We start from the raw sequence: 13051 nt of genomic DNA on the forward strand, positions 1-13051 counted from the left end.
TATCTATACCACAATTATTAGCCATTCTCAACTGATGGACATCATTCATTTCAGTTACCACTCAGCTCAAACTATCTGTCTCAGGTCCTTTCTTCTTACTCTTTGGAATATCCAGTTAACACTGCTGATCAAAGGATGACTGATTGAAACTTGAGCAAATTCAAACTACTCTCAAAATGGTTGGATCGTTCCAACTCCCACATCATCAATGTCCCAGTTTTCCCGCATCCCCTCCAACAATAATTAAGGTATAGTTTAAAGCTATATTCCCATGGGACTGTCTTCATTCATACAAGTCCTCATACATCGTCTTTCTGGTTGCAGACAGCATTTTCCATCCCAAGTTTGTCACTGGATCAGATCGGATCACTAAATTGTTGAGAAGAGCCAATTCTGCTATAGCCGATCACCACACTATCTTGCTATGTGCAATGGTTTCCTGCTTCTTCTAAGTTCATTCAGTATCAGTTCCTGTAAATCTTTGAAAAAGAGATCTTAAAAAAAATAATGGTTTTAAAGGAGTCAGTGATTCTCTGTACCAGCCCATTGTGTTTCAAATGGAGCTATTTGATTGATCTTTAAACTCCAGTTATTTAGCTCTGGTTTTCATTGAATGGTCAGTTATAGCCCCCAGAGAGTGTAAATAGCAATTACTTTTTCATTCTTGTCTAAAGCTTTCAGGTTCTTCCCCTCCCAGATTGATATTTTTTTGTGATAATAAATTAAGCCATCTTTTGTCTCAATTCCTACTTAAGCCCTTCCAGGTCGTAACTAATGATTTTTGTCTTACCACATGGACTCTGATCAATCTGTAGGAGAGTGAAAAATAACTTTGTGCAGCAATTTGTCACTTAAATCCAATAGTTTTATGATGTTATTGGTCCTCTTCAAAACTAAAAGATGAATTACAATTCTGAACAAGTAAGTCATTTTGCTCAGGGCCTCAGTTCTCAAATGTAAAATGATAAATTCAAACTAGATGATCTCTAAGATTGTTTTTGACTCAAAATCTATGATGCTAGGCCCCCCCTTTTTTTTGGATGAAAAAATATTATGTGTAGAATTTGAGAGCAAAATTCACAGAATTCTCCCAAACTACAATTTCATAGCTTGCTTGTTTGTATATCACTCCTTGCATGGAATCTTCCCCATTAGACTGAGCTCTTTGATAGAAGGGGCTGACGTTTGCTTGCTTTTTACCTCCCGCACATTTTTGTTGTTCACTGTGACAAATACATGGACATTTATTTGGTTTCCACAGTTAAAAAAATTAAATTGAAGAAATGAAACTTAAATTAGAAGATTGAAAACTACATGGATATCAAAAAATAATCAAGGGTGGAGGTTAGTTATCTTCCCCCAAAAGAAAGTATAAAAGGCTGAAACTCTTAAAAGATGTGCTTGAATCAGACAGAGGAGCACTTAAAGCTAATTACCTATTGGACAATAACTCTATTAGCATGTTTGGAATTTCTCTTCTCAGAGTTGATGCTAGTTCAATTCTTGCAGTTAAGAGAATTATAGGTAAGGATTAGGGGTGGAGTGAGAGAGGCAGAAAACTTCACTTGGCCTCAGGAAGAGGAGGAGAAAGTGTGGAGATTCGTGGAGATTCTGAAGGATCCTTGGCAAAACTCCTGGCAGTTTCGTCCATCTCCTTCACTTTTCCCCCTAAAGACCAAGGACTTATCCTGCTTATCCTGACTCTGGCTGATTCTGAGGCCTCCAGGGAGCTAATCCGGACTTTACAAGTAAGCTTCTTGTGGGTTACAAGTAACCAGGGACTGGTTATATAATGAGGGATGGAGATTTAGGTCCTGTAACTTCTGAAACATCCAATTAATGGGGAATCAGAGGAGGGACTTGTGCTTCAGGATGGGAAATAAAATCCTGCCTTTGGAGTTTCAAAGATGTGTCTACTAACCTAGGCACCCATTCTTGCAAGAATGTAAAATAAATCTCGCCTTCATTTATGAGTAAGTCAGTGGAGTTCTTGGTAAGATAATTTTTTTCTTACAAATGGGAGATATATCTCTCATGTAGTCCTGGAAGAGAGGGGATGTCAGGAAAACTAGGGTTGAGTAAATATTAGTGATATGGGAGCACTGGGAGTATGGAGATTTCCATGCTGGATTGCAGGAAGAGTCTACACAAGGGATATTAAAAAAAAAAAAAAAAAAAAAAAAACCTAGGAAAGAAGCAGTAAAGAAGTGGGGTTCTGTAAGAAAAGAGATTCTTCTCCAGGAAATACAAAAGGAACAACTACCATATAGAAAGAAAAGGAATTTAAAAGCAGTTGGTGTTTGTGTGAGTATAAGTTTGTGTTTTGTGTAATATCCTTATCTCAGTCAGCTGAATTACAAAGGAAAAGATCTGGACATTTTAGGATTTAAAAGCTCTTGTCTTGTATTTCCATAAGTTTCTATTTGCCTGTCAAGACATCTTGATGCATTCCAACCTGAATTTTTCTCTTTGTTATTTTCATTAACTTTTTATTTTCAAAATATATGCAAAGATAGTTTTCAACATTCACCCTTGCAAAACCTTGAGTTCCAAACCTTCCTCTCTTCCTTCCAGCCCCTTCCCCAAGACAGTAAACAATCTAAAAAAATGATAAACATGTGTAATTCTTTTATACATATTTCCACATTTATCATGGTGCCCAAGAAAAATCAGATCAAAAAGGAAAAAAGAAATGAGGGGGGGGAAAGCAAGCAAACAACAAACAACATGAAAATACTATCTTGTGATCCACATAAAGTCCCCATAGTACTTTCTATTGAAATTGGCCTGAATCACCTCTTTGTTGAAGAAAGCAACATCCATCAGAACTGAGCTTTGTATAATCTTGCTGTTGCCGTGTATAATGATCTCCTGATTCTGCTCATTTCACTCAGCATCAATTCATGTAGGTCTATTTAGGCCTCTCTAAAATCATCCTGCTAGTCATTTCTTACAGAACAATAATATTCCATAACATTCATGTACCACAATTTATTCAGCCATTCTCCAACTGATGGGCATCCACCCAGTTTCCAGTTCCAGGCCACCTCAAAAAGAGCTGCCATAAACATTTTTGCACATGTGGGTCCCTTTCCCTCCTTTAAGATCTCTGTGGGATATAAGCCCAGTAGTAACACTGCTGGATCAAAGGGTATGCACAGTTTGATAACTTTTTGAGCATAGTTCCAAACTGCTCTCCAGAAAGGTTGGATCTGTTTGCAGTTCCACCAACAGTGTATCAGTGTCCCAGTTTTCCCGCATCCCCTCCAACATTTATCATTATCTTTTCCTGTCATCTTAGCCAATCTGAGATGTGTGTAGTGGTATCTCAGTTATCTTAATTTCATTTCTCTGATCAATAGTGATTTAGAGCATTTTTTTATATTATTAGAAATGGTTTTAATTTCTTTGTCTGAAAATTGTCTGTTCTTATCCTTTGACTATTGACTAGTTTTATCTGAAATTTTCTTAAGTTTGTCTCCCTGAAAGGAACTGGGGAATGGCTAGGGTGGATGCATGAAGATTTATGTCCAGTCCAGCCTCTCCAAAGCATGATAGGCACTCCAAAAAATCTCCACCCCATGCTCTGGAGGTAGCCTCAGTTTCTCTCTAGATGAGTCCTTATGTCCCTGACCCCCTTAGAGTCTCAAAAACTTTTTCAGGGGATTCTGGGTTCTATAAAATGCTGTAGTCTCTCTCTCTCTCTTCACATGGCTTGGGGAAATCCACTTTACACTTTAAAATCTTTCCCCCTTCCCTAGAGGTGCAGTCCACATAGATTCAAAGAAGAGTACAAAATTTAGGGGTGAGATAAGAGCCATTGCCATTTTGCTCCCAGGGGCCTATGTCACCATCTCAGGTCTCAAATAGTTTACTGCCATTTCAAAAATTCACACAGTTTTAAAAAATGGCATTTTGGGGAGGGAAGAAGGATTTTCTCCTAAAATGTGACCTAAATTTCTGTGTGTTTGAATTTAAATTGTATATGATAGAATTATTTTCAATTGATGCATTTGGGATTAAGATTTTAGAAATGTGTGCATTAATACTGAAATATTGCTACTAGAAGTTCAAATCTCTATTTGTTTTGATTCACTTGGCCTCAGGAAGAGGAGGAGAAATAATAAAATAGTTATTGAAACAAAGTTCTCTGGTAACTTTACCTAAGAGGTCACATGTTTGTATCTTCTAATTAAATGAAATATATTTAAGGTACTATGTTGTTTTCTAAATTGTATATTGGGCAATCTGTAAAAATTGTGTGAGCTATGCTTTAAAATTTCGTCAGCTCTGCTGGATATGTGTCCTAAATTTTGTGAAATTTTGTCTAAAATTATTTAGATATTACCTAGATTCTGAATCTTAAGGTTTGTCTTTCTCCCTTTAACAAAGAAATATATTTAAAGTAAAAATTTTAAAAAGTGGTTTTAAAAACAAAGGACAAGAAAGGTTGAATGTTATAGCAATTAATGAAATTAAAAGGGCAAGAAGTTTATATTAACATTAACAAGAGATTTATGGGGCTGTGTTAGTGATAACCTCCAGGTGAAAAGGCCTGCATTCTTGAGATGGAAACAGGGACTTGATCGTTTTCTGGTTTGTGTGAATTTGGAAACTACTAAGGTCCTTGAGTTTGAATGGAACATTCATTTAGAATCTCACAAACTCCTTTTTTGTAGTGGCAAGAAACTGGAAATTGAGCAGATGCCCATCAATTGGAGAATTGTTGGATAAGTTATGGTATATGAATGTTATGGCATATTATTGTTGTTCTATAAGGAATGATCAGCAGGATGATTTCAGAGAGATCTGGAGAGACTTACATTAACTGATTCTAAATGAAAGGAGTAGAACCAGGAGATCATTGTACAGCACAACAAGAAGATTATATGATAATCAATTGTGATGGACATGGCTCTCTTTAACAATGAGATGATTCAGGCCAGTTCCAATGGTCTTGTGATGAAGAGAGCCATCTGCACCCAGAGATAGGACTGTGGGAACCCAAATGTTGACCACAACATAGTATTTTCACTCTTTTTTTTTTTGTTGTTTGTCTGTTTTTGTTTTCTTTCTCATTTTTTTTCCCTTTTTGATCTTTTTCTTGAGCAGCATAATATTTGTGGAAAAATGCATAGAAGAATTGCACTTTTAACATATATTAGATCACTTGCTGTCTAGGGGAGGTGGTAGTAGGAAGGAAAAAAAAAATTAGGACACAAGATTTTGTAAGAGTAAATGTTAAAAATTATCATGAATATAGTTTGAAAACAAAAAGCTTTAATTAAAAAAAGAATCTCACAAAGTATTGATTTTTAAATAATTATATTTATTTTGATTTCCTTCACAAGCTAATTGTACAATAATTCAGAGTCTGATTCTTTTTGTACAGCAAAATAATGTTTTGGTCATGTATACTTATTGTGTATCTAAGTTATATTTTAATATATTTAACATCTACTGGTCATCCTGCCATTTAGGGGAGGGGGTGGGGGGGGAGAGGTGAAAAATTGGAACAAGAGGTTTGGCAATGGTTAGTGCTGTAAAGTTACCCATGTATATATCCTGTAAATAAAAGGCTATTAAATAAAAATAAATAAATAAATAAATATATTTAATCATGTTAAATTATTCTAATTACATTTTTATATATAATTATATATATATATATAATATTAAATAAGTCTAAATTGATGTGTGTTAAAATTAGAAACTTGACTATAAATTATTTGTGATAGGCTATGTTATGTCTATTTGGCTTTCATTTATGAAAATTGTAAAATTGTTAATTAAGTTATTTGGGATTACTGTCATAATATTGGAACTTAAAATTGATAATTACTATGTGTGGAGGGAAAAGCCCATAGTAACTCAAAGAGTAGAAAAGGGTGGGGTTGGACAGTCAGGGGAAAGACTCAGACCCTGTTCTAGGGTCCCTTTTCCTAATATATAAATTTACCAGATTTGGAAAAAGCTTAGTCTAGGTATAAAATTATAATCTCTTCACCTTTAAATTTCTGAAAATTCTTGTTTACTTAGGATTTTTGGTAGTTAATCTGAAATTTAACAGTGAAAGCTATATATGGGTTATTTGCATGACGTGTGTGTGTGTGTGTGTGTGTGTGTGTGTGTGTATGTGTATGAAATAAAGTCCTTAAAGGTTTCAAAATTATATATGAACAATTGATATGGGTCCTGTTATTTTATTGATTATTGAAACTAAAGTTGGAACATCTTTAGTATGATTTAGAGAAGAGGATTTAGAGGATTTTAGTGTATTCGAGTTATTTTAGCGGAATGTAACTTAAGGAACATTTTGATACATCACAATGGGAAAGTCAATTTTATTTTAATTTATTAGCAATGTGGAAATAATTATTATTTCTATGGTGCATCCTGTGGCATTTATATGTTTTCTTTTGAATAACTTATTTGTTATGAAAAGCTGCAGGCCAATCTATATTGGCCTTTTCTAGTCCATCCTACAAGCCCTGGCAAAAAAGGGGGAATATTCCCCCTTTTCTGAGTGGTTTTTAAACATCATCAAGTCAGCTTCTAATCCCAGAGCCAGTGGAAACTCAGAAGGATATTTGTCTAAAAAAAAAGAAAAAAGAATACTGACAAAGAGGTTTTATACATATGCTTCATGAAGAAGTTTGGGTTAACCCCTTTTTAATATTCTGCTTTTGACAGGTAAATGAGAACTGGGAAGGAAGGATTTTGTGAATACCTCTTATTCTGATGGCATTCCCCCTTTCTCAAAATTGCTTTTGAATTATAATGTAGTCTCTATTAAAAGAAATTATATTTACTAGCTATTTACACAATCTTCAGGGAAGATGTAAATCTGCCTCCCAAGAATAAGGGTTCTACTCATTGTACTTGCTGTCTCTCTAGTTCTCTGAGGTTTGTTTCCCCTCTAGGCTTTGATCAATTCACCTTCCAATGACCAGCACTAGACAACTGTATTGATCAGCTTCAGGAATCTGACTCAACCCACTAGATCATCAACAACTCAAACCTCTCCAAATGAGACTGTGTCGGATGACCCAGCTCATCCCTCTAGGGTGACCCATTCTCAGCAGGAAATTGTTTTAGAAGATGAGATCATCACCCCATATACCACAGGACTTTGGGCTCCACTGGTTTGGGGATAAACAGGAGCTGGTTGGTGAATGGACACCAAATTTCCAGTGTGAGTAGGTTCCCTGTAAAGAGTTCATCAATCCTGTGAAGGACAGAGGTTATATAGTATTAATGCTACTTCCCTGCCATAACAGTATTTGAGACTTAAGATGGGGACATTGGGTTAAGATTTGAGGTAATGTTACTGAGAAAAATACCCCACAAATAATTCAATCTGATGCTTTGAAATTATAGAATTATAGAGGCTTGACTAGCCATAGCCACGTAGTTACAGTATTTGTATCCTAATAGAGAAAAGAGAATTTATGCATGTCCAATTTGGAATAATGTTTGATTTGTTACAAGGGTTGGACATTTAGAAAATGCAAAGAGTAACTTGGGAATAGATGTAATAGGTAAAGATTTGGAATCAAGTCAAGGACTTAAGGCAATGCCTGAATGGAATTGGTAAAGTACTCTGTAAATAGTCTGAACAAAAAGCAATCTCTATGTTTGTCTTATAGATTCCTCCATGCCCAGATAGTACCATTCCCTTTGGGAATGGAAAAACATGAGAGTAAATTCTTCCTGTTCCCAAAATAACATTACAATGCTTTGTTCTCCTATTCCCTTCTGTGAGGTAGAATAAACCAGGCTATAACAGCCCCTTAACTCTGGAGATCAATCAGCTTGCCTCTCATGGCAGAATGAAAGATTCCAAAATTTAGGAATTGTACTGGAATATACCTGAATCTGGGATGTAACTGAGGGGTAATTATGGCCGTTTCTCAGGGATGAACATACCCCAACCTTGGGTGTTATCGTGGAGGCAGTTCCCTGCTTTGCCTGGGAACTGAGGGAACGAACACCTGTGCACAAATCAAATTGACTATTCCTTTTACCCTGACATTCGATGAAGAAAGTAAGACTGAATCAGGAAAAATTAAGTCAAGGATAGTAACTGATGAATTCGAGGCTAGAAATCTATTTTGGATTTGAGACATTCCTACTCTAGTGGGTATATATTACTGGGTAAATTACACCAGAGAGGCTGTGAAGGGAATAGCACAATGGTAGATGCTAGTAACAAAATGGCATGGAAAACCAGAATGAATGTGGACACTGCTAGTAGCAGAACGGCAGGGAGAGAAAGAACGGAATTGAAGGTGGGTTTTACTCCTACTGATGAGGAGCAAACGATGAGGCTAGTTGTTGTGAAGCCGTGAGAGAATTGGGGTGGAGAATCCCTGCTGGCCGGATCAGGTCCAATGCGAAAGAATTTGCAAACCCAAAAATCTGTGGCAAAAGAGAATTTTATTGGCATTGAGAAGCCAGATTTGCTAGGAGAACAGACTGCTTAGTGGCAAAAGGTTCTGTCAGGGAGATAACAAAGGTTAACACTAAAGAAGAGAATATCTTCACAGTGGTCAAAAGTTCTGGCAGGCAGCTTTGCTAGGAAGAGAGCTTCCTTGGCAAAGCAAATTCCTGTTTCAGATTTCTGCAAAGATTTGGGGTTCAGAGTTCTCTTTTATTAGCAGTCTGAGGCTCGGGCTTCAATCAATTCCCCAGGCCTAGATTTCCAGTTGAAAAGAACTTAGTTATCTTGGAGTTTCAAGTCACTCAATAGGACTATCAGGCTGAGATCTCCGAGTGAGACCACTTAACTTGGAGAGAGGGTTATCTAGGAAAAATTTTTTTCCAGGGGAGAGTCTGAGACCCTGAATCTCCCTTCTTTTACAGATTAAAAGGGACACAGTTTCAGTGTTCACCCCCATCACTACCACAGCCATATCTGAAGAATTAGCAGAGGATTCAGGTTTTAATTATCCATCGTGGGCATCTTGGTGGCTATGTAACTTTTTGGGCAAATCCCTTAACCTGTCTGCCTCAGTTTCCTTTTTCAGTTGTAAAAGGAGGATCATAATTATCATCTATCTCCTAAAGTTGGAACAGACCCAATCTTGGGAGACACCAAGATTACTCCAAAGGTGATTTTCTTGCCCTTCTTCAAATCACCTGACAACTTATCTCTATTACTTAACCTCCCTAATGAGTAAAGTGAATGAACAGTCCTATCTGCTAGGTGCCTTTTGTCCTAAGGCTCTTGGTACAGTACCTGGCACATTGTAGGTGCTTAATAAATGTTTATTGATTAAGTGGTCTCCTATTCTTCTTCTTTGAGTTTATGCAGAACTGAATAATTTAATGCATTTTGCCACAGTTTAAACTCAGATTTAAAAAGAGACCATATTAGCATTCATAAAGAATGTCAAAAATATGATGTGTATTTAAAGGAAGTGATGTGACAAAAGAACTGAAGACATTCAACTATTCAGTTCTTGTGACTGACAGTAAATGTTTCAGTTGTAACAGTTATCCTAATTTAGTCATTCTAAATGGACTTGGTTCTACCACTGTATCTGAAGGTTTTTATCTCTGCATTTGTCAAATCATTAATGTCAATATTTTTTCTGGGTTCTAAGGCTTCAAACATTTATTGAACAAGGCACTGTTTTAGGCCCTGGGGATACAGAGACAATAGCAGTATATAGTTCAGTGATTCAAGGCAATCCCAAAAACTTTAGATGTAAGGCACTTCCAGCATCTAGAGAGAGAACTATGGAGGCTGAATGTAAATCAACACGTGCTATGTTTACTTTTTTTTTCCTTGTAGTTTTTCCCAACATGACTCATAAGGAAAGATGTAAAAAAAAAAATGAATATACATGTATATCCAGAGACAAAATTTTTTTTTACATATAACTGGGGAAAATAAAAAATTAAAAAACAAAAAGAAGAAAATGCAGTTTAAAATAAAGAAATTAAAGAAGTCAGTTTCTAGTGCTTGGGTCAAAGGTCCACATATACAAAATGGAATGAAGAATGTGACAGTTTTCTAGATAATTCAGTTACAGAAAAGATGATTTGATTATTTGGACACTTCAGGGGAAAACAAAGTTTTGGATTTAATTGTTCAGATGTGGTATCTTTGCCAAAAAAAAACTGGAAATTGGGTCACAAAGAGTAGAACATGACTGAAATGAATAAACAATAGCAATACTCAAATTAAATCATAGAGAAAATCTAACCTGCATTGTCAGAGTTTGTTAACCTGGGAGTTCTCCAAACCACTGAAATCATCCAGTCAAACTAAGCACTAGCATTTTTTTTTTATTTATTTAATAGCCTTTTATTTACAGGTTATATGCATGGGTAACTTTACAGCATTAACAATTGCCAAACCTCTTGTTCCAATTTTTCACCTCTTACCCCCCACCCCCTCCCCTAGATGGCAGGATGACCAGTAGATGTTAAATATATTAAAATATAACTTAGATACACAGTAAGTATACATGACCAAAACGTTATTTTGCTGTACAAAAAGAATCAGACTCTGAAATATTGTACATTTAGCTTGTGAAGGAAACAAAAAATGCAGGTGGGCATAAATATAGGGATTGGGGATTCAATGTAATGGTTTTTAGCACTAGCATTGCTGTGCCCTTCAGTCACAAATCCAGTCCCTATCTATTCACAGGTAATAAGCACAACTAATTTTTCTCTTTAAAGGTTTCTATACAGCCAAGGATATCCCTTTGATAATAAAGGATATTCTCTCAGATGGAAAAACTGAAATTAAATGACGATATTTCAAAAATACATTCCATATAACAATTTCCTAACGTAACACTGATCCTAAATCTGAGCACCATATAAATAACGAAGGTTACCTGCGCTAAAACGGGTACCTTTTGTTTACGTTTGGTCTGTTTTCCCTTTTCCGCTTCCCCTTACAACATGCCGGGATTTGTAGTTTATGCTTCAGCAACAGGAATTCTGGGAGTTGTAGTTTCCCTCTCTATTTCCCCCTTCCTTTTCAATGGCTGCGCTCTTATAAAGGTAAAGTCTAGGTTTTTAGTTGTGTCTCTGCTTTTGTCCTTGTCACTTATGATCCTCTGGGGCTCCATCTTTCCCCGCCGTTCTCTCTGGGGGGGAATGAACTGCCAAAATGACGGCAGTAGCCTGGAAACTTGTGGAGATTTAGAGGGTCCTGGGAGGGCTCCCCAGAAATGGAAGTGACCCTTAGGACGGGGGGGGGGGGGGGAGCTGTGGAAGAGGCTGGCGCTTAGCAAGTCGCTGCTCCCCTTTTTAATTTCCCTTTTCACGCGTTGGTTTCGCAAGCAGGACCCGGAAAGCTTTGCAGAGGTTGCGTTTCCTTCAGCTTTTCGGGCTCCAGAAGGAAAGAGAGTTACATCAGGAGCGTGACTTCTCCTCCTCTCGCCCCGCGGAACGGCTGCACCTCACGCCAGCCCCTGGCGGAGGAGGCTCCCTCCTGCACGCAGGGAGCGCTCGCTGAGCTTGTCAGAAGCGATGCAAAAGGGGCTGCCCGCCCCCAAGCGTCTGATGTCTGGGGGGCGGCAGAGGGGCTGTTCCTGCTGCCTTGTATTCCTTAGAAGCAGAGAGTCGGGGGCAAGTGTGGGAGATGCCGGAATTTTAAAACAAAATCATAATTATTCTAATTTAATTTGCAAAATAGCGTGAAAATAGAATTTCACTCGACCGCCAAAGAAACCCTTAATTCTAGATTTTAGAATAATTATAATAGCTTATGTTTCTCATCAGGGAAGTTCGTGACTTTGAGGAGTCCTAGGTCTACAATCTCTCCTGAAAATCTGAAATAACATTTTAAAATATATGGTTCCTTCCTTTTTTTATTTTTTTTTTCCCCTCTGGCGCAAGCGATTGTCTGAGAGTTCTTGGGACAGAGTTATTTAAATTTACTTGAAGCCGCTGTAAAGCAGCCCAGAAATTTCAGCTGTGGTTTTGAGTAGTTTTAATTCTCATTTTCCTACTACCTCTTTTTCATTGTTGGTTATAGGCTCCTTCTAATGAAATTTAATTAAAGATAGCGGTGTTATGAAAAGATAGCTGCGCTTGAAATCAGATAGCCTGAATTTGATTGTTTTGTAGATATTTTAAGCTTTTCTGAACCTCAATTTCCCCATCTTTAAAATTGGGAATAATAGTTCAGTCTACCCCCACAGAGTTATTGTGGTAGTCAAATATCTATTCAATCAATCAGTTTATTAAAAATAATTTTATTATGTTGATTGCTTTGCAATATATAGAGTATTCCATGCATATTACCTTTTATGTATCATATTATATAAATATAATATATAAAGCATCATATAAATCAGGATATTCTAAGTTAATCACAGAACCCTACATAGTTGATTTCTGATTAATTTGTATTTCTGAGTTATATTTTTCCTGTGATTCAAATCAATTTGCTTTTGTCTATTAACTCTATGTGAACGTCTGGGTTCCAGATACAATATATTTTTCTTATATTATCTATTTCCATAAAATTTTATTCTTTTTACTGTCCTATGAAACCATTGTGTTATACATAAGTTACCTATTATAGTAATAAGTGATAATTGCTCCTACACAAAAAATCTCCAAACTTCATTATTAACAATTTTTTTTCACCCACTAGTCTCAAAAGATCCTCTACCAGGACTATTTTCACTAGAACTTTCTTCCCTATTGACTACATTCTGCATAAGAACTGGGAACTCTTACAGTGGAAAAAGGATAACAGAATGGGAGAAATTAAAGAAGCAGAAAATCATTACAATAAAGGGGAAAGAATTCTGAACTCTGAATTTGACTTTTTTGTATACTACATGTCAAATATTTTCCAATTGTTCAGCCATGCAGTAAGATCCAGTCTTTGGAATTTGGAGGTAATTTTAAAATAGCTGTTTCTAATCTTTTCTGCTCATTAGTTTGTTAGTGAGAGTCACTATGGAAAAGGTGTTATTTATAAACCTCATAACCCTTAATAAATAGTCCTCTTCAATCAGTAGTCCAAATCATTTGATTAGGTTGATTAGCAGAAATGGGCAGATAGAAAATG

At 36.4% G+C, this 13051-nt stretch overlaps 1 protein-coding gene across 5 annotated transcripts in view; it reads left to right on the forward strand.

Annotated features, from left to right (window-relative positions):
* The window catches only part of MTRF1 (mitochondrial translation release factor 1), a 52305-nt gene that overhangs the window by 9485 nt on the left and 29769 nt on the right, over positions 1-13051 (forward strand). Inside the window, exons 1-2 of one of the 5 annotated variants that reach the window (XM_031958445.1) lie at positions 10923-11025; positions 12629-12878. The exons of 2 other annotated variants lie outside the window; for them this stretch is intronic. The gene's annotated coding sequence lies outside the window, so the exon portion shown is untranslated. Of the gene's footprint in view, positions 1-10919; positions 11026-11272; positions 12879-13051 lie in introns of those variants that run through there. 2 more of the 5 variants (XM_031958447.1, XM_012546297.3) reach the window with 2 other exon arrangements.

This window comes from Sarcophilus harrisii, chromosome 3 (assembly GCF_902635505.1).
Source record: "Sarcophilus harrisii chromosome 3, mSarHar1.11, whole genome shotgun sequence".
NCBI lineage: Eukaryota > Metazoa > Chordata > Mammalia > Dasyuromorphia > Dasyuridae > Sarcophilus > Sarcophilus harrisii.